At 32.6% G+C, this 25,718-nt stretch overlaps 1 protein-coding gene across 2 annotated transcripts in view; it reads left to right on the forward strand.

Annotated features, from left to right (window-relative positions):
• Positions 1-8,918: 8,918 nt before the first annotated feature.
• LOC148945903 (beta-1,4-mannosylglycolipid beta-1,3-N-acetylglucosaminyltransferase brn-like) overlaps positions 8,919-25,718 on the forward strand; it is a 206,318-nt gene continuing 189,518 nt past the window's right edge. For both annotated transcript variants that reach the window (XR_016142503.1, XM_089097725.1), the window contains exon 1: positions 8,919-9,036. The gene's annotated coding sequence lies outside the window, so the exon portion shown is untranslated. The remainder of the gene's footprint in view (positions 9,037-25,718) is intronic.

The following is a 25,718-nucleotide window of genomic DNA, read 5'->3' on the forward strand; positions in this document are numbered from 1 at the left end:
AAAACTTCTTTTTCTTCCAACGTTTTCTCTAGTCCAGGTTTTTGATTTTCAAAGGTATGGAAGGCATTGACGACCACCTTTGTCTCCTTTAATTGTTCAGGTGATGCGACAAAAACTTCTTCTTTTGTCTTGGCTGGTCTTTTGTCATTATTAAAGACGTATCGCCGAACCTTTTGTTTCTTTTATTTGTTCAGGTGGTGGGAAAAAATTACTTTTTCTTCCAACGATTTATCCAGCCAAAATTTTAGATTTTCAAAAGTATGGTAGGTATTGATGGCTTTGACTTACTTGACTTGACTTATGTCCCATCCGTCCTTGAAGGTCGTTTTGAGGCCTCTTTTTTAACCAGTTCATTGATATGCCTCCTGTAGGTGCTTCTGTTGTTGGCCAGACGGAGGAGCTGTGGCAGGTTGTAGGGTGAAAAGTTTTCTTTCCATCTCTTCGGAGGGTGACCTTTGGGGCGAGAACCGTGTACTCATCCATAGAAGGCTATCTTCGGGAGACGAGTGCCAGCCATGCGTTGGGTATTTCCAAGAAATTTGTGTTGTTGTAGTTTTATCTTGTCCGGTATTGTGAATTTGACTTTCAGATTATGGAGAAGCTTCGAGTTGGAGATACTGTCGTGGTAGGTGATAACAGCAATGCGTCGTAGGGATTTGGTTTCAAAGGCAGCTAGGCGACATTGATTGTCTGTTTTAAGCGTCCAGGATTTACAGGCATACATGGCGATCGGAATAATGAGGGAGCAGAAGAGTCTCGTTTTGAGAATTGTTGTTAAGTTCTTAATCCTCCAGATGGGTATAAAACTGGAGTTCGCAAGTTTCAGGCGTCTCTTGATGTCTTTGAGTTGGTTATTATCAGAAGTAAGTAAGCTCCCAAGGTAGGTGAAGTCTTCCACTCACTCAATGGTATCTCCACCAAGCCGAAGGCTGATATTTACATGCGAATCGAGCTTGCGTAAGCAACGCATGGCTTTCGTTTTTGAGGTGCTGATGGCCATCTCGAAGAAGTTGGTAGACGAGTGAACGCTGCTAGCCTGGTATTGTAGATATTGAAGGAACTTGGCTATTAGGTCTATGTCATCTGCATATGCTAGTTTGTCTATTACCACTCCTCCGACAAGGGCGCCGGATGGGTTGTCTGTGAGTGAAAAGGCTGCAGATAGGAAGAGATTGAACAGCTCCGGTGATAGTTGGCAACCTGGAAGCACTCCGGTAAAGGTTTTGAAGGTCTCGGTAAGTCCTTTTCCAGTCATGACGCGGCTTCTGAACTTCTTATTGAAAGATCGAAAGCTTGTTTAAAGTCTATGAAAAGGTGATAGATGCTGCGGTTAAGTTCGCTATACTTTTCCATGATCTGCCGGACAGTGAATATTTGATAAATTGTTGATCTATGAGGTCAGAGGCCAGCTTGGTATTCCGGACTGACCATTGAGGAAATGGCTTGTATATGCCCGAGCATGACTCTTGTGAGGATTTTTGCGGAGTGGCTGTGATACTTATTGGGCGGTAGTTATCGCAGACAGCTTTAGAGCCTTTCTTATGCAGGGGGACTATTGTGGCTTCGCACCAGGGTGAGGGGAAGTGACCTTTATCCCAAGCAGCTGTGGCAATTTTGTGGCAAAGGCCAAGGAGTGGTTCGCAGTTTACTTTCAGTAGTTCAGGCTGGATTCCATCGGGGCCGGCATCTTTGTTTGTTCTCAAGTCTCTGATAGCTGCTTCTATTTCAGAGCGAAGAGGGGGAGGACTTGGGTCTGAAGAGATTACGGGGAAGCTGTCGAGAATTGTTTGGTCTGGGTGGATGGCCAAATTCAGTTTATTTTTAAAATGTTTTTTCCATTGAGAACAGATTCCGTCTGTGGATTGTATCTGGTTTCCATGTTCGTCGAGAAAGGAACACGCTTTAATGTCCTTTTTATTGGTCTATTCCAGCACTATTCTATACATGAAGTGGGGGTCTCCTTTCTTGAAGGCCGATTCACATTGATCGCACTTTCCTTTAATAAAAGTGCAATGAGCACGTCTGATGGTTTCCTCTACAGCCCATTTGAGTTGCTTGTATCGGTCCCTACTTTCTTTATCTTGCTTGTTCGTGAGTTGGCGCTTTTTGTCACAGAGGGAGATGATCTCGTGTGTTATCCAAGGTTTTCTGATTGTTTTTTTTTTAGACCCAGTGTGGAATGAGTGACATCACATATGATATTTGTGCTGCTAGTCACCAGGTTATTGATATCTTCCTTTGACAGGATAGGTGGAGAGCTCGACGTGAGCTCTGAAATTTTTTCGGATAGAGTGGTAATGTAGGTCATATGTGTATTCTCGTCTTTCAGGAGATCTACTCGAAATTTGGGGGTTTTCTGAGACAACTTTGATGCTGTTTTAAGTCATGTTTTGAACCTAGACATGACAAGTGAGTGGTCGGTGTCAAAGTGGCCACCAGCAAGCGTGACCGTGTTTAGGACGGACGTTTTCAAACGTCTAGACACGAGGATGTAGTCTATTAAGTTTTTAGTTTTTCCATCCGGTGAGGTCCAAGATTTCTTACGGTGAGATCTGTGCTTGAACAGTGTGTTTGTAATGACTAAATCACTGTATCTGCTGAATTCGATAAGGCGTTCTCCTCTTCTGTTCATTTTTTCATGTCCAAATTTGCCCATTACATCTTCGTGTCCTGTGTGGTTGTTTCCAACGATGGCGTTGAAGTCACCAATGACAAAGATTATGTCCTTTTTAGGAACAGAATCAACTAGACTTTGAAGCTAAAGATAGAAATTTTCAGACTCTTCGTCGTCTCTGCTGGAATCCGGAGCGTATACTTGGATAATTGTGAGGTTGGTGGGTGAACCTTTCAGGCGGATCATGATGATCCGTTCCGTGAGGGGGGTTACGGTGATTATCCAAAGTCTAATCATCATCACTATCATTTTCGATTTGTTTGGTTCGTTACACCTCGGTTTAAGTTTCGTCATTGCGAAATACATATTGCCGAACCTTAGTTTTTTTAACAAAGGTATGGGGCACGCGGCAGGCTTCTATATATAGGTTCTCACTGTTGCTTGTCTTCTAAACGCAGACAATTTGAGCCTTTTCTTGATGTCATGAGGTTCAAATGGACCTTAAATTACAAGTGTTTACTTTGTAAAATTAAATTTTTTTATTGGACCTTTAACTTTTACCTCGGCTTGTCTTTTGTAATTATCAAAGACATGTCGCCGAACCTTTGTTTCTTTTAATTGTTCAGGTGGTGGTACAAAACTTCTTTTCCTTCCAACGATTTATTTAGTACAGGTTTTTGATTTTACAAGGTATGGAAGGCATTGACGACCATTTTTGTTTCTTTTAATTGTTCAGGTGGTGGGACAAAAACTTCTTCTTTTGCCTTGGCTTGTCTTTTGTCATTATGAAAGACATATCGCCGAAACATTGTTTCTTTTAATTAATCAGGTGGTGGGACAAAAAATTTGTTTTCTTACAACGATTTATCCTGTCCATATTTTTGATTTTCAAAGGTATAGTAGGTATTGATGACCTTATTCATGTCAAAATCCAAAAGCCAATCATCATCGCTATCATTTTGAATCTGTTTGCTTTGTTACACCTCAGCTTATCTTTCGTCATTATGAAATATATATCGCCGAGCCTTTTTTTTTTTTTTAACAAAGGTATGGTAGGCATTGATGACCTCACCCATGTCAAAATCCCAAACCCAATCATCATCGCTATCTTTTCCAATTTTGACACGTTTGATTCTCCCTGTCCAGGTTGATTTTCATCAAATTGCTGCTCTTCATTTTCATTTTCGACTCCTTCACTTGTTCGGTGTTGTATGTCTTCTAACCGCGTGTGTCTTTGCTCTTCATTTTCATTTTTATCACGCTCTAATTGTCATTTTCGCATATCTTCCAACCGGCCGTATCTTTGCTCTTCATTTTCATTTTTGATACGTTTTAGGATTTGGATTAATTCAGACAATTTAGCGATGGCCTTTGCTCTAGCTCTCCGTATTGGTGTTGTCACAATCGACGGTCCAGGCTTTCAAATTTCCCATCTTATCACGTTTAATAGTTCAGATGTTGGTTCCAAAAAATCATCATTTATAGTAACTGCAACTGCAAATTTTTGTATTTGGGGCCTTTCAACAGACATTATGTTATATAAATAACTGTTGCTTTGGAAACTCAACAATCTTATTTATGCTATACATGACATCATATAAGAAAATACTCATATGATGCAATATATATGATGTAATAATAAATGCTCATATCATGTAATTAATTGAAAAAAAACTTTCCGAGAAAATAAGTTTTTCAAAGAAAAGTAAAGGCCATTTTAAACTTAAGCTCAGCAGATACAAATACGTTTTAAAATTCAAACTCAAAATGACCGAAATTACTGTTAAAGAATAAATAAAACCCAAAACGAACAGAAATTAAATAAACAATCATAGCAAAAACATACAACAAGTGATAATATAAATGAATAAATAGATCTTAAAGCGGGTAATACTTAGATTGAATATGAAAATCAAGCTTAAAAAAAAGTATTTTCCTATTGAAGCATAAATTAAACTTGAAAAGAACAGAAATTAAATAAACAATCAATGCAAAAAAAATACAATAGATATTAATGTAAATTAATAAGTAAATCTTTAAACGAGCCAAACTTAAATTGAATATTGCAAAACAAGCTTGAAACGAACAAAAATCACCACAAACAAGAGTTTGGGTATGACCTCCTTCTCTCACTGTAAAAGTCTAAGACCTACTGCGTCATTGGCGCTTTGCTGAAAACCAATTTAAATTGTAAGAAAATGCAGTACAATTCGAAGCCAAGGTCTGCTACCGACGATCTATTGACGATGTACAGACGATTATCAATACCATTATGCCCGAAAGTGCTCACAGCTCACAAATTATCATCATTAAAATCACACCATCAAATTCAGCATATTGAAGATTCTATCTTTGATATACTAAGTTTCAAGATTCTATCTATAAAAACGTGGAATTTTGCTTTTTTTTTCCCCCAAGAGAAACATCATTGATGTGTGTTTATTTGTTGTTTTTTTTCCCCTGGGGTGATCTTATGGAAAAAAGCCCTAGAAAACTAGTGTTCATTCATTGTTTAAATTTTTGTTACCCCATGATTGACGGTATTGAACGACAGGCTCTAGAGTATTGGAAGAAGGTTCATTAGGAAGAAAAATTGAACTCTCTACTGACCTTTTTAATTGTCTGACCTTTTTAATAGCATTTTCTGCCATTTGTAGAATAAAACAGCACTTTTAGCCTATTTGGAGATACTCAATCGATGCAAATTTATTTAGCTTTCCAGTTTCAGAGACAGTGATGCCTCACGCTAGCGCATTTGAAATAGTAGTTGATCTCTAATTTCTTTTTACTCCCAGGAAGATTTGGTCTACGCCTTTAATGTTGGTGTTGAGGGGCGGTAGCACTCCTCTCATTCCTAAAATCTTTTCCCTATCTTTATTGTAATCCAATCTTTGACTCATATCTTTAATCTAAAAATTTGCCTTTCAAACCGTGGAAATGATGACTCTATAAATAATATTTGATTTTCCAACCCCCTTCCTCAAAATGAAGGAGAAAGGAGGAATATTCAAATGAGTTAATTTTTGATGTTGATCATTAAAATCTATAACTACACGATAATTTTTATGATTTCAGAAACAGGAAATACACTTCCCCAGGAAGGGGTATTATCATGACGGAAACTACACAACGAAATTCAACATGTATGAGAGATCCAAAGGCACTATCAGGAAAACGTAAAAATTTGTGTTTTTCTAACGTTTGTTATTTTTTTTTCGAAGTGAATTTGAATGAATATGTTTTGATAAGCATAATGAATATATATATATATATATATATATATATATATATATATATATATATATATATATATATATATATATATATATATATATATATATATATATATATATATATATATATATATATATATATATATATATTTTCTATATATATTTTCTATATATATATTATATATATATATATATATATATATATATATATATATATATATATATATATATATATATATATATATATATAAATTTCTATATAAACCTTATATTCCCCCAGGGCATAACTTACAACCCTTGCACTGAAGGCTCTGACGGGGTTATCATCCTAAAAGAACTAATTTCCAGAACTTTCAACTACGTTTAACAAAATGGATATCTCAAAAATTTTATTGGATATGTTTGGGGAAATAGTGGGCGTGAGACGGGGATTAGTTGCCCTTCAATCACTTTAGGAAATTAAAAGGGCACTAGCCCTTTTAATTTTCAATTGATTGACTCCTTTTTGATGTTTTCAAAATTTCGCTTTCAATAAAAACCTTACATGTTCCCAGGGCATAACTTAAAACGCTTGCCCCAAGGGTTGTAGGGGAGTGTCCTCCTCAAAAACATATTTTATATGTGGAAATCCACTGCACTGAACAAAATGGCTATCTCAAAATTTTGATTGGATGTGTTTGGGGGAATGAAGGGTGTGGGGGGGGGGGTAGTTGCCCTCTGAGGTTTGCTCTGCTCTGAGGGTTGTGGGGGGATGGGTTGTCATCCTTAAAGAACTAGTTTCCAAAACTTTCAACTGCGTTGAATAACATGGCTATCTAAAAAATTTGATTGAATGTGTTTGGGGAAAAGGTGGGCGTGAGAGGGGGGTTATTTGCCCTCAAATCACTTTCGACTTTTAAAAAGGGCACTAGCACTTTGAATTTCCAATCGAATGAGCCCCTCTTCAAGTTTCTACGACAAAGCGTTCTGTGAAAACCTTACATGCCCCCAAGGCATAATTTATAACGCTTGCCCTGAAGACTGTGGGGGGAGGGTCCTGCTCAAAGGTATAATTTCCTGTACTTTAAACTGCATGGAACAAAATGGCGTGGAAGGGGTGTTAGTTGCCTTCCAATCAGTTTCGACTATTAAAAAGGGCACTAGCCATTTCAATTTCCAATCGAATGAGCCCCTTTTGAAGTTTCTACGACGACGCGTTCATTAAAAACCTTATATGCCCCAAAAGGCATAACTTAAAAGCCTTGCCCTGAGGGCTGTGGGGGAGTATCTTCCTCAAAAACATAATTTCTATCTGGAAATCCACAGCACTGAAGAAAATGGCTATCTAAAAATTTTGATTGAATGTGTTTGGGAAAAGGTGGGTGAGAGAGGGGGGCTAGTTATCCTCAAATCACTTTTGACTATTAAAAAGAGCTCTAGACCTTTGAATTTCCAATCAAATGAGCCCTTTTTCAAGTTTCTACGACAAAGATTTCAATAAATACTTATATACCCCCAGGGCATAACTTATAACCCTAGCTCTGAAGACTGTGGGGGGAGTGTCCTGCTCAAAGGTTTAATTTCCTGAACTTTAACTGTGTGGAACAAAATGTCTATCTCAAAATTTGGATTGGTTGTGTTTGGGGAAATGGTGGGCGTGGAAGGGGTGTTAGTTCTCTTCCAATTAATTTCGACTATTTAAAAGGGCACAAGCCATTTTAATTTCTAATCGAATGAGCCCTTTTTGAAGCTTCTACGAGAACACGTTCTATAAAAACTTTATATGCCCCCAGGGCACAACCTACATCCCTTGTCCTGAGGGCTATGAGGGGGCTGTCATCCTCAAAGACATAATTTCTAGAACCTAAAACTACGTTGAACGAAATGGCTATCTCAAAATTTTGATTGGATGTGTTTGGGGAAAAGGTGGGCGTGAGAGGGTGGTTAGTTACCGTCCAATCACTTTCAACTATTAAAAAAGGGCACTAGCCCTTTGAATATCCAATCGAATGTGCATTTTTTGAAGATTCTACGACAACGAATTCTATAAAAACCTAATATGCCCCCAGGGCAGAACTTAAAACCCTTGCCCCGAGGGTTGGGGGGAGTATCCTCCTCAAAAACATATTTTCTATCTAGAAATCAACTACGCTGAACAAAATGGCTATCTCAAAATTTTAATTGGATGTGTTTGGGGGACTGAGGGGCGGGGGGGGGGGCCTAGTTGCCCTCCAAACACTTTTGACTATTAAAAAGGGCACTAAACCTTTCAATTTCCAATCGAATGAGCCTTTTTTGAAGTTTCTACGACAACGACTTCTATAAAAACCTTATATGCCCCCAGGGCATAACTTAAAACCCTTGCCCCAAGGGATGTAGGGGAGTGTCCTCCTCAAAAACATATTTTATATGTGGAAATCCACTGCACTGAACAAAATGGCTATCTCAAAATTTTGATTGGATGTGTTCGGGGGAATGATGGGCGGGGGGGGGGGGAGTTGCCCTCCAATCAATTTTAACTATTAAAAACGGCACTAGCCCTTTGAATTTCCAATCGAATGAGCCTTTTTTGAAGTTTCTACGACAACGCCTTCTATAAAAACCTTATATGCCCCCAGGGCATAGCTTAAAACCCTTGCCCCAAGGGTTGTAGGGGAGTGTCCTCCTCAAAACATATTTCCTATCTGGAAATCAACTACGTTGAACAAAAGGGCTATCTCAAAATTAGGATGGGTTGTGTTGTGGGGAAGGATGGGCGTGGGGGGGGGGCTAGTTGCCCTCTAACCACTTTAGACTATTAAAAAGGGCACAAGCCACTGCAATTTCCAATCGAATGAGCCCTTTTCGAAGTTTCTGCGACAACTCCTTCGATACGAAGTGCCCGGGTATGGAGAAGAAAAAATAAATAATACATTGTGCCCACATCGTTCTTTACTTAGGCAGCGCTGTCGCGCTGCCAATGATAAGATATTAAGTAACTTTCAAACAAACAAGCGATGACGAAAACTAGTAATTGTCAGCATTCTGATAAGTTGAATAATAAAAGCAGCTTAAAATAATCAGTATCTGACAAAGTTATATATGAAGCACTTGTTAAAATGAGGCAGAAAAGTAAATTACAATCAAATTTCTTGTTCAGCAGGGATTTTCTTATTTCCAGCCCTACAACTATTTTTGAAAAGGAAGGACAGCCATTGAAAGAAGAAAGAAGTAAGTTGGCAATTGGGTATCTAGCTTTTTAGCGAATAATATATTAAAACTAAGCTGCTGGATCTCAAAGCCCAAAATATTGCTACATTTGTTGATGATTATTCGTTTTTCTCATCGAAAGAGAATAAAAGACAACACAACAAGTAACATCTTTTCTGTTTCTATTTCTGCTAGCCAGCTATAAAACCAATTCTGAAAAGGATTTTTCTTTTTTTGTAAATACCAAAGGCGAATTTTTGTATTAAGCTGCCTATTAAAAGTAACAGAATCGCAATATCTATTTCCGTGTTTTTTTTACCAACATCAATGCAAAAGGTAGCTAGCCTTTAAGACCAATTAATGCAAAAACTAATACAAAATTAACTGAAAATAACTTTATTTTTAAATATTTCATTTTTAAATTATTTAAAAATAGATTAAGAGCCTGTCTGACGACAAGCATAAAAAAGAAAAAAATCCCAGCTTATACAAGATCGTTTGACAAAAATACTTTGTCATCTTGTTTAACCATAAAATTATTAGTCCTCTTACCCTATCCCTCCCCCCAGAAAAAATTGTCTACAGTGTCAACTCGATTCCCCAGCAATGACAAAAAGCATGATCAAGTCTTTTGTGATGATTGGAAACCGACTGGACTCGGAATATTTAAGCATTTTGGAGAAAAATTGGCCACAGCAACCATAGTAACCAAAAGTTACAAAACGCGTGTTGAAATAAACTGCACAGAGAAAAAAATTACCCTCTGACACTGATTCAGGAATAGTAACTATTATTTCGGTTCATCTTAAAAGTAAACATTTACTGTTACGTTTTTTGTTGTAAACGTTTAAAAGTACGTTTTTTTGTTTTGTTTTTGTTTTTCTTATAAATTCCACTATCTGAAAGTGTCATCTATTTCTCAAGGGTTGGGCTAGCGGACTACCATATCACCGTAGGCAGATGTTTAATAGCTAGTATTGTTTAAATCTACGTGCTATCTATAAATTCCACCGTCTGCATGTGCCAAATGGCAATAAAAATGACATTTTTTGTGCCATGGCTTAAGTGATAAATCTGGGCTTAGTGGGCTACCAGAACTTCTTAGAGAGAGGTTTAATGGTTCATTTGAAAGCTATTACTCATATATGTGTGATTTTTATCAATTATATCATCTGTCAGTGCTGTATAGCACTAAACCGACACTTTTGGTGCCACTTGTTTAGTAAAAAAGCTTGCAAGTATAAAACGGTACCATTGTAATAATTATGGTCCAAAACCCTAAACTGGAGGTTTACAAGAACCCCTTCCGAATACTCCCCCTCCCAGCCAACTTAGTAAGTTTCTTGAATCGTCTTCTCATCAGCATGATACTGCAACATTAGCAGGCCTAGTAGGTTAGCAGAACATCATAAAAAGATGTTTAATGGCTTATTCAAACGCAAATTAAGATTATTAATGCCCTTTTTAAGTGACCAAAAGATTGGAGCACAGCTAGCCTCGTCTTTCTGCACTCCTACCCCAAAGTCGTCCCACCAAAATTTAAAGACAGTCACTTTGTTCAACATAGCTTAAGGATCCAATAAGTATGCTTTTGGTGAGGATAAGACCCTCCTTAGTCCCTGGGGAAATGGTTGTGCGTGGTATTGGGTGTATCAGTATCGGGCGTATCGGTATTGGTTTTTTTTTTTTCCAATCATGCTTTTGTGTCTTCTATATGATTTCTTATTAAATACGAACAAGATTAATTTAAAAAAACAAAGATTTTATGAGGGAAGTAAAGATCGAAGTTGGAACTTAGCAAAAATCATTACTTCACAGGCTATCTACTATAGCCTATATCGATAAAACTAGTGTAAATAAACTAACTGGTGATAGTTCCATAGGCTTTTAGGCTTAAAGAAAACTAGCGCCTTAATGAAAACACTAAAGCCACGTATGAAAAACAGGAATATTGATTTAGGAGTCATAAGTGAGTACGAAGCCTCACAAGAACAAACTAATCACCAGCGCTTTTCATAGTATTACATGGGCTGTAATACCAGTAACTTTCAGTATACAATTAAAAGTATCTTAAAAACTTAGGCATAAAAATAATAATTATTTTGATAAGTGCAAGGTCATTGAACAACATAGAAAATTAATGGATTGATTTATTATGTAACATCTTTTTCTCACCCAGTATTACTCAAAATGAAGAACAAATAAACCAGAATAGGAAATCTAGAAATCTGGTTATTTCTCTCTGTATAATGGAGAATTTCAAGTTATGATATAAATTCTAAAGCGAGTCTGTAGTCCTAATATTATCAAGATGGCTTAACTTTGAACGTGTCTACAGAATAATCATGAAATGTCCTTTTCAAATCCAAAACGAAAGTCAATAATTGGACTGAGCTCATTGTGCAGAAATGATACCAAATTAAACGAAAAAAAAATTAAGCAAAAAATCCTAAAATGCTTTATTTTTAAACAGTTAAAACTGTTCTTAGATGGTTTGCTTTCACTGTACCAAAATGCCTATATTGTTTTGTGTTTTCAGTAAGCGCTAGTTTTCTATAATCCTACAAACATTGGGAACTATCACCAGTTGATTAATTGCACTAGTTTTATCGACATATATTAAATAGCAAGTGAAGGAATAATTTTTTTGTTTGTTTTAAGTTTAAATTCGCTGTTTACTTCCCTCAGAATTTTTTTTTTTTTGGCACTTGTCGGTTATTGGAAACACACCCAAAAAGTGAAACTTCGTGTCTGGTGCTTGAACTGCTCTGTGAAGATTAGTCATCATAGAGCCAAGCTCACATAATCCAGGTTCGGGTTTCTTAACTTGGCCCCCCTTGAAACCTATGGCGCCAGGGAACTTTCTTATAGAGTGCAATAGGACGTTGCACTTTCGTCGACTGTATTTGAACTATAGTCAACCTTAGCGTTCTTGCTAGTTCTTGTGTAGCCTACTAGTAAATTTCATTCAGGAAGGCAAGTGGGCATGAGTTTATGAGAGGTAGTTTGTGTTTTCTGACGCAGAAATTCATTGTCAAGTCAATGAATTCAAGTCCAATTCATTGTAGCATCCATCACTTGTTTTTGTAGCTGTGAAATCGGTTTTCTGAGATGTAACGTAGGCGTAATTCTTGAATGTGTTTCCAATAACCGACATGTACCCCTTCTTTTTAAATTAAACTTCATAAGAGAGTATGCACCAGTGTTTTTAATTTCATGTCTGACGTCCGCAAGCTTCTTATACCACTATAATATAAGTAGTTTCTCAGGAGGATAATTTTTCTAGTCTATCACAAATCTTCAAACCAAGTGAGCCGAGAATCAAAGGAAATGTAAGTTCAAATGAAGTAAATTAAAAATTGAAATGGAGGATTTTTTTAAACGAAATATCATTAGTATTAATGTCTGTGTAAGGAACGTATCGTAAAAATTGCCTCCTGGATAAATTTTGTTAAACAATAAAACGGATTAGCCCATGCAATGACGCAGTGTTGTCGTAAATGGCTAAAATGGTCAAAAAATTTAGAAAGGCTAATTACCAGGAAATCTAAAGAGTCGGAAGAAACCATAAGAAATATTAACTCCAGGGGAGAGTAAGTCACAAGGCCGATTTTGGACGCTTAACTGTTTTGTAGCCTAAATATAAAATTACTGAGCAGAACATTTTTATTTCTCTGTGTTATCTTTGAAGATCCTGTCTTATCAAACAGTTTGTGGTAACAAACCGTAAGTAAGAAGTGGCATGGCTCAAGAGTAACCAAAAATCCAAAAACTTAATTTTTAAAAGAATATATATAAAAAGAGTCGGCTTATTATGTTGATTCCAAATATAAATGGTTCATCAATTTAGTGTTACTCATCAAAAGCTACCAGCTTGAGAATATTTGCCTGATTTTCACAAAAAGGGGGGAACATCCCCTAAACTTGAATGAAAATCACCCCATCAGATTTAGTGTATCGGAGAACCATAATGAAGAGGATTGAAGCTCATATCGGCAAAAATGTGGAATTTTGTATTTTTTGCCAGAAGAAAGATAACATGTGTGTTCATTTGTTTTTTGTTTTGTTTGCTATTCTTCCAGGGTGGATCGCATCGAGCCAATGGTCCTAGTGCATCGGGAGAGGACTCATTTGAACAGAAATTTAGATTTATTGTGCCTTTTTAAAGTGTTCAAAAAAATTGGAGGGCAACTAGCCCCCCTGCCACGTCCCTTTTCCCAAAAATTTTGAAAAATTCAATCAAAGTTTTGACATAGACATTTTGTTAAAATATAGTTGAAAGGTCCCAAAACTATGCCTTTGGAGATAACATGATCCCCCACAGCCCCTGGGGATAAGTGTTTAAATTATAGTTATCTGTTGTTGAGAGTAGAGCAGGCACAGGGAGAAGTCCATATATAGGCATTGACCTACTTTCGGGGGTGACGCAATACGCTCAGTGAATACAACTGGGACAAGATCATTGACCTCCAATGAGTTAGAATACTGCCAGTACACGATCACAGCCAATCATGGAGTTAGAAATACTGGGCGAAGTGACATTATCAGACTTCTGAGAATTTCAGCATTGGTTTTGCGAAACTGTTATATCACAATTCCACCTTGAGACTATGTTTATAGAATTTACCGTGAATTTATGTAACAGGATGCACTCAAAATCAACCTACGTAATAACTGTTTGTTATGATTCTAGACTTTTTTTATAAAATCCTCTTATCTTATTATCGAATATTCTTGAAGTAGAACTTTCATAGGGGATGAAACAAAGCTAGATATTATTCATATTTTTAATTGGCTTGTATGGAAGGGAATAAAAGAGTTAAAAGCGCGTAACAGTTAAGGTAAGTCTGAGAGGATGGTAAGTTTAGAATATATCTCTGCACAGTTGCCAGAACATAGAAAACATCAGAGATTAATTGACATTTTAGCGGATTTGAAAGTAGAAACGAAAAATGTAAGGCATCTCAGGGAATACTAACTCTATTATGAGATACATTTAATTTTTTTATTTGGAGGTAGGTATTGAGAATAATTATTTTAAATTTATGAAACTGATTATTTAAAACAGATGAATGCTTAAATATTAATTGCTTATCAACTATAAGATATAAATCACAGGTAATACTAACTCTATTAAGAGATACCTTTTTATTTGGAGGTATGTATTGAGAATAAATATTTTAAATTTCTGAAACTTTGGTAGCCCTGATGGAGCATTCTTCTTCTAAACTCGCTACAATAGCAACATTTTACCCTATATTATTAGTATTCTCAAGGGTTTTTTGGTAGCCTTGATGGAGAATTTTCCTTCTAAACTGGCTATACAAGCAACATTTTACCCTATATTATTAGTACTTTAAAGGGTTTTTAATAGCCTTGGTGGAACATTTTCCTTTAAAGTAGCTACAATAGCAACATTAAACCCTATATTATTAGTATTTTCAAGGGTTTTTGATAGCCTTGTTGGAGCATTCTCCTTCTAAACTAGCTATAATAGCAACATTTTACCCTACATTATTAGTATTTTCAAGGGTTTTTGATAGCCTTGATGGAACATTCTCCTTCTAAACTAGCTAAAATAGCAACATTTTACCCTATATTATTTGTATTTTCAAGGGTTTTGGTAGCCTTGATGGGGCATTTTCCTTCTAAACTAGTTAGAATAGCAACATTTTACCCTATATTATTAGTATTTTCATGGGTTTTTGATAGCCTTGATGGAACATTCTCATTCTAAACTAGCTAAAATAGCAACATTTTACCCTAAATTATTAATATTTTCAAGGGTTTTTGGTAGCCTTGTTGGAGCATTGTCCTTCTAAACTAGCTACAATAGCAATATTTTACCCTATATTATTACTATTCTCAAGGGTTTTTGGTAGCCTTGACGGAACATTCTTTTTCTAAACTAGCTACAGTAGCAACACTTTATCATGTATTATTGATATTTTTATGAGGTTTGTTAGCCTTCCTTCTAACCTAGCTGCAATAACAACATTTTAATCTATACTATTAGTGCTTTCATGGGTTTTGTTAGCCCTGATGGGGCATTTTCCTTCTAAACTAGCTACAATAGCAACATTTTACCCTATACTATTAGTATTTTCAAGGGTTTTGGTAGCCTTGATGGGGCATTTTCCTTCTAAACTAGTTAGAATAGCAACATTTTACCCTATATTATTAGTATTTTCAAGGGTTTTGGTAGCCTTGATGGGGCATTTTCCTTCTAAACTAGTTAGAATAGCAACATTTTACCCTATATTATTAGTATTTTCAAGGGTTTTTGATAGCCTTGATGGAACATTCTATAATGGAATGGAATGCCTTGATGGAACATTCTATAATGGAATGCTATAATTGTTAGAGTGACAGAAACTTTTTTCAACAAAGGATATTTTTCAACTAAAAGAAAAGAGCTGCTACATTAAATCAAAGATGAGCAGATATAAAGTCGAATAATTGTTCAAGCGTAAATTTTAAGTAAATATATGTACATTCATATATTTGTTTGAGTGGCAAAAACCTTTTTCTCCAAAATGGATATTTTTTCAACTAAAAAGTAAAGAATTGCTATATTAAATGAAAGATGTCCATGAAGGAAGTCAAATAATTGTCTAGCGCACATTTTATATAAACCTAGTTCTAATGCTATATTTAAGAGAGTGGCGGAAACTTTTTTCCACAAGGGATATCTTATTTTCTGTAAACTTACTTCTATTGTTATGTTTGTTAGTGGTAGAAACCTTTTTTTTCCATAAAGAATATTTTTCAAGTAAAAGTAAAATGCTGCTGCATTAAATCTAAGATGTGCAGTAATAAAGTCGAATAATTGTTCAAGCGTAAATTTTCAGTCAACTTACTTCTATTGTTACATTTGTTAGAGTGGCAGAAACCTTTTTTTCCACAATGGATATTTTTCAACTAAAAAGTAAAGAACTTCTACATTAAATCAAAGATGTGCAGAAATAAAGTCTAATAATTCTTCAAGCGTAAATTTTCTGTAAACTTATGTCTAATGTTATAATTGTTAGAGTGGCAGAAATTTTTTTTCCACAAAGGATATTTTTCAACTAAAAGTAAAGAGTTGCTACACTAAATCAAAGATGGGCAGAAATAAAGTCGAATAACTGTTCAAGCGTAATTTCTCTTTAAATTTATCTGTAATGATATATTTGTTAGAGTGGCAGAAACCTTTTTTTCCACAATGGATATATTTTCACCTAAAGAGTAAAAAGCTGCTACATTAAATCCAAGATGTGCAGAAATAACGTCGAATAAATGTTCAAGCTTAAATTTTCTGTAAACTTACTTCTAATATTATATTTGATAGAGTGGCATAATTTTTTTTCCACAAGGGATATTTTTCAATTAAAAGTAAAGAGCTACTGCATTAGATCAAAGATGAGCAGAAATAAAGTCGAATAATTGTTTAAGTGTAATTTTTTGTAAACTAACTTCTATTGTTATATTTTATATAGTGGCAGAAACTTTTTTTCCACAATGAATCTATTTTAAGCTAAAAAGTAAAGAGCTGCTACACTAAATGAAAGATGTGCAGAGATGAAGTCAAATAATTGTTCAAGCGCAAATTTTCTGTAAACTTACTTCTATTGTTATATTTAAGAGAGTGGCAGGAACTTTTTTCCACAAAGGATATCTTATTTTCTGTATACTTACTTCTATTGTTATATTTGTTAGTGGTAGAAACCTTTTTTTCCATAAAGAATATTTTTCAAGTAAAAGTAAAATGCTGCTGCATTTAATCTAAGATATGCTGAAATAAAGTCGAATAATTGTTCAAGCGTAAATTTTCAGTAAACTTACTTCTCTTTTTACATTTGTTAGAGTGGCAGAAACCTGTTTTTCCACAATGGATATTTTTCAACTAAAAAGTAAAGAACTTCTGCATTAAATCAAAGATGTGCAGAAATAAAGTCTAATAATTGTTCAAGCGTAAATTTTCTGTAAACTTATGTCTAATGTTATAATTGTTAGAGTGGCAGAAATTTTTTTTCCACAAAGGATATTTTTCAAATAAAAGTAAAGAGCTGCTACATTGAAGATGTGCAGATATAAAGTCGAATAATTGTTCAAGCGTAAATTTTCTGTAAACTTATGTCTATTGCTATATGTGTTAGAGAGGCAGAAACCTTTTTTCAACAATAGATATTTTTTCAACTAAAAATTAAAGAGCTGCTACATTAAATCCAAGATGTGTAGAAATAAAGTCGAATAATTGCTCAAGCGTAAATTTTATGTACACATACTTCTAATATTATATTTGATAGAGTGGCATAATTTTTTTTCCACAAAGGATATTTTTCAATTAAAAGTAAAGAGCTACTGCATTAGATCAAAGATGAGCAGAAATAAAGTCGAATAATTTTTCAAGCGTAAATTTTCTTTAAACTTACTTATATTGTTATATTTGTTAGAGTGGCAGAAACCTTTTTCCACAAAGAACATATTTTCAACTAAAAAGTAAAGAGCTGCTACATTAAATCAAAGATGAGAAGAAATAAAGTCGAATATTTGTTTAAGCGTAAATTTTCTGTAAACTTACTTCTAAGTATATATTTTTTTAAGTGGTAGAAACCTTTTTTTCCACAAATGATATTTTTCAACTGAAAGTAAAGAGCTGCTACATTAAATCAAAGATGTGAAGAAATAAAGTCGAATAATTGTTCAAGCGTAAATTTTCTGTAAACTTACCTCTATTGTTATATTTGTTAGTGGCAGAAACCTTTTTTTCCACGAAGAATATTTTTCAAGTAAAAGTAAAGAACTGCTACATTAAATCAAAGATGTGAAGATATAAAGTCGAATAATTGTTCAAGCATAAATCTTCTGTAAACTTATGTCTAATGTTACATTTTTAGAGTGGCAGAACCTTTTTTTCCACAAAGGATATTTTCAACTAAAAGTAAAGAGCTGCTACATTAAATCAAAGATGTGTGGAAATAAATTCGAATAATTGTTCAAGCGTAAATTTTCGGTAAACTTACTTCTATTTTTATATTCGTTAGACTGACAAAAATCTTTTTTTCTACATATGACCGTGTTCAACTAAAAATAAGGAGCTGCTACATTTTATCAATGATGAGCATGAACGAAGTCAAATCACTGTTTAAGAGTACATTTTCAGTAGAATTTTGTCTATTGTTTATTTGTTAGAGTGGCAGAAACTTTTTTTCCGCAAAGGATATTTTTCAAATAAAAGAAAAGAACTACTACACTAAATCAAAGACCAGCAGAAATACAGTCGAATGTTTTCTGTAAGCGTAAGTTTTCTGTAAACTTATGTCTAATGATATATTTGTTAGAGTGGCAGAAACCTTTTTTAAACAATGGATATTTTTTCAACTAAAAGTTAAAGAGCTGCTACAGTAAATCAAAGATGTGTAGAAATAAAGTCGAATCATTGCTCAAGCGTAAATTTTATGTAAACTTACTTCTATTGCTATATTTGATAGAGTGGCAGAAACTTTTTTTCATAAAGAATATTTTTCAAGTATAAAAGTAAAGAGCTGCTACATTAAATCAAAGATGCGCAGAAATAAAGTCGAATAATTGTTCAAGCGTAAATTTTCTGTAAACTTACTTCTAAAGTTATATTTGATAGAGTGGCAGAAACTTTTTTTTCACAAAGGATAATTTTCAACTAAAAGTAAAGAGCTGCTGGATTAGATCAAAGATGAGCAGATATAAAGTCGAATAATTGTTCAAGCGTAAATTTTCTGTAAACTTACTACTAATGTTATATTTGTTATTTGTTAATGTTATATTTGTGAGTGGCAGAAACTTTTTTTCCATAATGGATATTTTTTCAACTAAAAAGTAAAAAGCTGCTATATTAAATCAAAGATGTGCAGAAATAAAGTCGAATAATTGCTCAAGCGTAAATTTTCTGTAAACTTACTTCTAATGATATATTTTTTAGAGTGGTAGAAACCTTTTTTTCCACAAAGGATATTTTTCAACTGAAAGTAAAGAGCTGCTAAATTAAATCAAAGATTTGCAGAAATAAAGTCGAATAATTGTTCAAATGTAAATTTTCTGTAAAAGTACTATTGTTACATTTGTTAGTGGCCGAAACCTTTTTTTCCACGAAGAATATTTTTCAAGTAAAGTAAAGAACTGCTACATTAAATTAAATATGAGCAGATACAAATTAGAGCACTTGTTCATATGTAAATCTTCACTAAGCATATGTCTATTTTCACCTCTGTTAGAGTGGCAAAAACATTTTTTCCACCAAAATTATTTTTCAACTAAAAGTAAAGAGCTGCTATATTAAATCAAAGATTAGAAGAAATAAAGTCGAGGAATTGTTTAAACGTAAATTTTCTGTAAACTTACTTCTATGTGGCAGAAACCTTTTTTTCCACAAAGAATATTTTTCAAGTAAAAGTAAAGAGCTGCTACATTAAATAAAAGATATGAAGGTATAAAGTCGAATAATTGTTCTAGCGTAAATTTTCTGTAAACTTATGTCTATTTTTTTATACGTTAGAGTAGCAGAAACTTTTTTCCACAATGGATATTTTTCAACTAAAAGTAAAGAACTGCTACATTAAATCAATGATGTGCAGAAATAAAATTAAATAATTGTTCAAGCGTAAATTTTCTGTAAACTTATGTCTAATGTTATGTTTGTTAGAGTGGCAATGATATATTTCTATTATTATATTTGATAGGGTGGCAGAAAATTTTTTCCACAAGGGATATTTTATTTTCTGTAAATTTACTTCTATTGTTATATTTGTTAGTGGCAGATACATTTTTTCTATAAAGAATATTATTGAAGTAAAAGTAAAGAGCTGCTGCATTAAAGAAAAGATGTGAAGAAATGAAGTCGAATAATTGTTCAAGCGTAAATTTTCAGTAAACTTACTTCTATTTTTATATTTTTTAGAGTGGCAAAAACCTTTTTTTTCCACAATGGATATTTTTCAACTAAAAGTAAAGAACTGCTACATTAAATCAAAGATGTGCAGAAATAAAGTCAAATAATTGTTCAAGCGTAAATTTTCTGTAAACTTATGTCTAATGATATATTTGTTAGAGAGGGAGAAACTTTTTTTCCACAAAGGATATTTTTCAACTAAAAGTAAAGAGCTACTACACTTAATCAAAGATGAGCAGAAATAAAGTCGAATAATTGTCCAAGCGTAAATTTTCTGTAAACTTATGTCTAATGATATATTTGTTAGAGTGGCAGAAACCTTTTTTCAACAATGGATAAATTTCAACTAAAAATTAAACAGCTGCTACATTAAATCAAAGATGAGTAGAAATAAAGCCGAATAATTGCTCAAGCGTAAATTTTCTGTAAACTTACTTCTATTGTTATATTTGATAGAGTGGCAGAAACTTTTTTCCACGAAGGATATTTTATTTCTGTAAACTTACTTCTATTGTTATATGTGTTAGTGGCAGAGATCTTTTTTCCATAAAGAATATTTTTCAAGTAAAAGTAATGAGCTGCTACATTAAATTAGATATGCAGAAATAAAGTTGAATAATTGTTCAAGCGTAAATTTTGAGTAAACTTACTTCTATTTTTGTATTCATTAAAGTAGCAGAAACCTTTTTTTCCAAAATGTATATTTTTCGAATAAAAGTAAACAGCTGTTACATAAAATCTAAGATTAGCAGAAATAAAATCAAACAATTGTTCAAGAGTACATTTTTTGTAAACGTATGTCTAAAATTATAATTTATAGAGTGGTAGAAACTTTTATTCCACAAAGGACATTTTTCAACTAAAATAAAAGAGCTGCTACACTAAATCAAAGATGAGCAGAAATAAAGTCGAATAATTGTTCAAGCGTAAATCTTCTGTAAACTTATGTCTAATGTTATATTTCTTATAGGGCAGAAATTTTTTTTCCACGAAAGATATTTTTGTACTAAAAGTAAAGAGCTGCTACATTAAATCAAAAATGTGCAGAAATAAAGTCAAGTAATTGTTTATGCGTAAATTTTCTGTAAATTTATGTCTAATTTTGTATTTGATAGAGTAACAAAAACTTTTTTTCCACAACGGATATTTTTTCAACTAAAAGTAAAGAGCTACAATATTAAATCAAAGATGTGCAGAAATGAAGTCGAGTAATTGATTAAGCTTAAATTTTCTGTAAACTTATGTCTAATGATATATTTCTTAGAGTAGCAGAAATCCTTTTTTCCACAATGTATATTTTTCGACTAAAAGTAAAGAACTGCTACATTAAATCACAGATGAGCAGAAATGAATGCAAATAATTTTTCAAGCGTAAATTTTCTGTAAACTTATTTCTAATGTTATATTTGAGATTGGCAGAAATTGTTTTCCACGAAGGATATTTTATTTCTGTAAACTTACTTTTATTGTTATATTTGTTTGTGACAGAAACCTTTTTTCCATAAATAATATTTTTCAAGTAAAAGTAAAGAGCTGTTAAATTAAATCAAAGATGTGCAGAAATAAAGTCGAATAATTGTTCAAGCGTAAATCTTGAGTAAACTTACTTCTATTTGTATATATTTGTTAGAGTGGCAGAAACCTTTTTTTTTCACAATGGATATTTTTCAACTAAAACTAAAGAACTGCTAAATTAAATCAAAGATGTGCAGAAATAAAGTCAAACAATTGTTCAAACGTAAATTTTCTGTAAATTTATGTCTAATGTTATATTTATTAGAGTCGCATAAATTTTTTTTCCGCAAAGGATATTTTTCAACTAAAAGAAAAGAACTACTACAATAAATCAAAGTTGAGCCGAAATACAGTCTAATAATTGTTCAAGCGCAAATTTTCTATAAATTTATGTCTAATATTATATTTCTTATAGTGGCAGAAATTTTTTTTCCACGAAGGATATTTTTGTACTAAAAGTAACGAGCTGCTAAATAAAATCAAAGTTGAGCAGAAATAAAGTCAAATGATTGTTCAAGCGTAAATTTTCCGTAAACTTGTGTCTAATGATATATTTGTTAGAGTGACGGAAACCTTTTTTTCCACAAAGGATATTTTTTAACTAAAAAGTAAAGAGCTGCTAAATTAAATCAAAGATGTGCAGAAATAAAGTCGAATAATTGTTCAAGCGTAAATTTTCTGTAAACTTATTTCTATTGTTATATTTGATAGAGTGGCGGAAACTTTTTTCCACAAGGGATATCTTATTTTCTGTATACTTACTTCTATTGTTATGTTTGTTAGTGGTAGAAACCTTTTTTTTCCATAAAGAATATTTTTCAAGTAAAAGTAAAGATTGCAGCATTAAATCAAAGATGTGAAGAAATGAAGTCGAATAATTGTTCAAGCGTAAATTTTCATTAAATTTACTTCTATTATTATATTTGTTAGACTGGCAGAAACCTTTTTTTTCTAAAATGTATCTTTTTAAACTAAAAGTAGAAAGCTTATACATTATATCAAAGATGTGCAGAAATGAATTCGAATAATTTTTAAAGAATAAATTTTCTTTAAATATATATCTAATGTTATAATTGATAGAGTGGCAGAAACTTGTTTTCAGAAAAGGATATTTTTCAAATAAAAGAAAAGAACTGCTACACTAAATCAAAGATGGGCAGAAATAAAGTCGAATAATTGTTCAAGCGTAAATTTTCTGTAAACTTATGTCTAATGATATATTTGTTAGAGTGGCAGAAACCTTTTTTCAACAATGGATATTTTTTCAACTAAAAATTTAAGAGCTGCTACATTAAATCAAAGATGAGTAGAAATAAAGCCGAATAATTGCTCAAGCGTAAATTTTCTGTAAACTTACTTCTATTGTTATATTTGATAGAGTGGCAGAAACTTTTTTCCACGAAGGATATCTCATTTCTGTAAACTTACTTCTATTGTTATATGTGTTAGTGGCAGAAATCTTTCTTCCATAAAGAATATTTTTCAAGTAAAATTAAAGAGCTGCTACATTAAATCAGATATGCAGAAATAAAGTTGAATAATTGTTCAAGCGTAAATGTTGAGTAAACTTACTTCTATTTGTATATTTATTAGAGTGGCAGAAACCTTTTTTTTCCACAATGGATATTTTTCAACTAAAAGTAAAAAACTGCTACATTAAATCAAAGATTTGCAGAAATAAAGTCGAATAATTGTTTCAAACGTAAATTTTCTATAAACTTATGTCTAGTGATATATTTGTTAGAGCGGCAGAAACTTTTTTTCCACAAAGGACATTTTTCAACTAAAATAAAAGAGCTGCTATACTAAATCAAAGATGAGCAGAAATAAAGTCGAATAATTGTTCAAGCGTAAATCTTCTGTAAACTTGTGTCTAATGTTATATTTCCTATAGGGGCAGAAATTTTTTTCCACGAAGGATATTTTTGTACTAAATGTAAAGAGCTGCTACATTAAACCAAAGATGAGCAGAAATAAAGTCGAATAATTGTTCAAGCGTAAATTTTCTGTAATTTATAAATTTAACTGTTATTTATAACAGTATGTTATTTAACTGTTATTATAACATTATGTAAATTAACTGTTATTTATAAATTTATAATTTGTTAGAGTGGAAGAAACTTTTTTTTAACAAAGGATGTTTTTCAACAAAAAAGTAAAGAGCTGCTAAATTAAATCAAAGTTGGGCAGAAAAAAAGTTGAATGATTGTTCAAGTGTAAATTTTAATTAAACATGTGTCTTATGATATATTTGTTTGTGGCATAAACTTTGTTTCAACAAAGGATATTTTTCGACTAAAAGTAAAGAGCTGATACATTAAATCAAAGATGCGCAGAAATAAACTCGAATAATTGTTCAAGCGTAAATTTTCTGTAAACTTAGTTCTATTGTTATATTTGAGAGTGGCAGAAACTGTTTTCCACGAAGGAAATTTTATTTTCTGTAAACTTACTTCTATTGTTATATTTGTTAGTGGCAGAAATCTTTCTTCCATAAAGAATATTTTTCAAGTAAAAGTAAAGAGCTGCTACATTAAATCAAAGATGTGCAGAGATAAAGTCGAATAATTGTTCAAGCGTAAATGTTGAGTAAAAGTACTTCTATTTGTATATTTATTAGAGTGGCAGAAACCTTTTTTTCCAAAATGGATATTTTTCAACTAAAAGTAAAGAACTGCTACATTAAATTAAAGATTTGCAGAAATAAAGTCGAATAATTGTTCAAACGTAAATTTTCTATAAACTTTTGTCTAATGTTATAATTGTTAGAGTGGCAGAAACTTTTTTTCCTCAAAGGATATTTTTCAACTAAAATAAAAGAGCTGCTACAATAAATCATAGATGAACAGAAATAAAGTCGATTAATTGTTCAAGTGTAAATTTTATGTAAACTTATGTCTAATGTTATATTTCTTATAGGGGCAGAAATTTTTTTCCACAAAGGATATTTTGAAGTAAAAGTAAAGAGCTGCTACATTAAACCAAAGATGAGCAGAAATAAAGTCGAATAATTGTTCAAGTCTATATTTTCTAGAAACTTATATCTATTGATATATTTGTTAGAGTGGCAGAATCTTTTTTTACAACAGGATGTTTTTCAACTAAAAGTAAAGAGCTACTACGCTAAATCAAAGTTGCGCAGAAATAAAGTCGAATAATTTTCCAAGCGTAAATTTTCTGTAAACTTATGTCTAATGATATATTTGTTGGAGTGGTAGAAACCTTTTTTCAACAATGGATATTTTTTAACTAAAAATTTAAGAGCTGCTACATTAAATCAAAGATGAGTAGAAATAAAGCCGAATAATTGCTCAAGCGTAAATTTTCTGTAAACTTACTTCTATTGTTATATTTGATAGAGTGGCAGAAACTTTTTTCCACGAAGGATATTTTATTTCTGTAAACTTACTTCTATTGTTATATGTGTTAGTGGCAGAAATCTTTCTTCCATAAAGAATATTTTTCAAGTAAAAGTAAAGAGCTGCTACATTAAATCAGATATGCAGAAATAAATTTGAATAATTGTTCAAGTGTAAATGTTTAGTAAACTTACTTCTATTTGTATATTTATTAGAGTGGCAGAAACCTTTTTTTTCCACAATGGATATTTTTCAACTAAAAGTAAAGAACTGCTACATTAAATTAAAGATATGCAGAAATAAAGTCGAATAATTGTTTCAAGCGTAAATTTTCTGTAAACTTATATCTAATGTTATAATTGTTAGAGTGGCAGAAACTTTTTCTCCACAAAGGATATTTTTCAACTAAAATAAAAGAGCTGCTACACTAAATCAAAGATGAGCAGAAATAAAGTCGAATAATTGTTCAAGCGTAAATTTTCTGTAAACTTGTGTCTAATGTTATATTTCCTATAGGGGCAGAAATTATTTTCCACGAAAGATATTTTTGTACTAAAAGTAAAGAGCTGCTACATTAAACCAAAGATGAGCAGAAATAAAGTCGAATAATTGTTCAAGCGTAAATTTTCTGTAAACTTATGTCTATTGCTATATTTGTTAGAGTTGCAGAAACTTTTTTTTTCCACAAAGGATATTTTTAAACTAAAAAGTAAAGAGCTGTTACATTAAATCAAAGATGAGCAGAAATAAAGTCAAATATTTGTTCAAGCGTAAATTTTCTGTAAACTTATTTCTATTATTATATTTGATAGAGTGGCAGAAACTTTTGTCCACAACGGATATTTTATTTTCTGTAAATTTACTTCTATTGTTATATTTGTTAGTGGTAGAAACCTTTTTCCCACAAAAAATATTTTTCTAGT

The sequence above is a fragment of the Artemia sp. Qi Xiang Cuo genome, chromosome 12, assembly GCF_049724085.1.
Source record: "Artemia sp. Qi Xiang Cuo chromosome 12, ASM4972408v1, whole genome shotgun sequence".
In the NCBI taxonomy this organism is placed as follows: domain Eukaryota; kingdom Metazoa; phylum Arthropoda; class Branchiopoda; order Anostraca; family Artemiidae; genus Artemia; species Artemia sp. Qi Xiang Cuo.